General features: G+C 38.0%; 1 non-coding gene across 1 annotated transcript; it reads right to left on the reverse strand.

Annotated features, from left to right (window-relative positions):
* Nucleotides 1-312: 312 nt before the first annotated feature.
* Nucleotides 313-470, reverse strand: LOC119002100 (U1 spliceosomal RNA). The gene has a single exon (XR_005069680.1). It is a non-coding gene; the product is annotated as a U1 spliceosomal RNA (small nuclear RNA).
* Between the last annotated feature and the right edge of the window lie 54 nt (nt 471-524).

Below are 524 nucleotides of genomic sequence, written 5' to 3' on the forward strand. Positions count from 1 at the left end.
GTGTCAGCGGGGACATGGGTGGTCATCAGTGTCTTAACGAGAAGGGCTGGGATTAGGGAGAGGCAAGTGGGATAAAACTTTCTTACTGTTGGTTATAAATGTATACAAAGTAAAACTAGTATTTATTTAATGCACTGTAACTTAAAACATTAAAAACATGTAGAATTATAATTTTTATTTCTTCATTAAAAATATCATCAAGGGCAATTGGAAGAATGTTTGCTTTCTCTTCATCATATAGTTTATAATATGGAGTGAGCATCATTTCTATGCCTTGGAAAATTGTCAGATTTCTTTCTTTTTCCTGTCAGGGAAGAGAGCGAACAGTCTCCGACTGTCACAAACTATGCAGTTGAGTTCCCCCCATTTGGGTAAATCACAGGGGTCCACCCATTCGGAGTGCGATGGATCAGCCTCGCCCCGGGAAAACCACCTTCGTGGTCATGGTATTTCCCCTGTGATGTAAATATGTCTTATTTCTTTCTAAATTTCAACACTTGACTTTCAAATTTTTTTCCTTTTTG

Source organism: Sturnira hondurensis, unplaced genomic scaffold (genome assembly GCF_014824575.4).
Source record: "Sturnira hondurensis isolate 20B ecotype Veracruz unplaced genomic scaffold, ASM1482457v3 Scaffold0017411, whole genome shotgun sequence".
NCBI lineage: Eukaryota > Metazoa > Chordata > Mammalia > Chiroptera > Phyllostomidae > Sturnira > Sturnira hondurensis.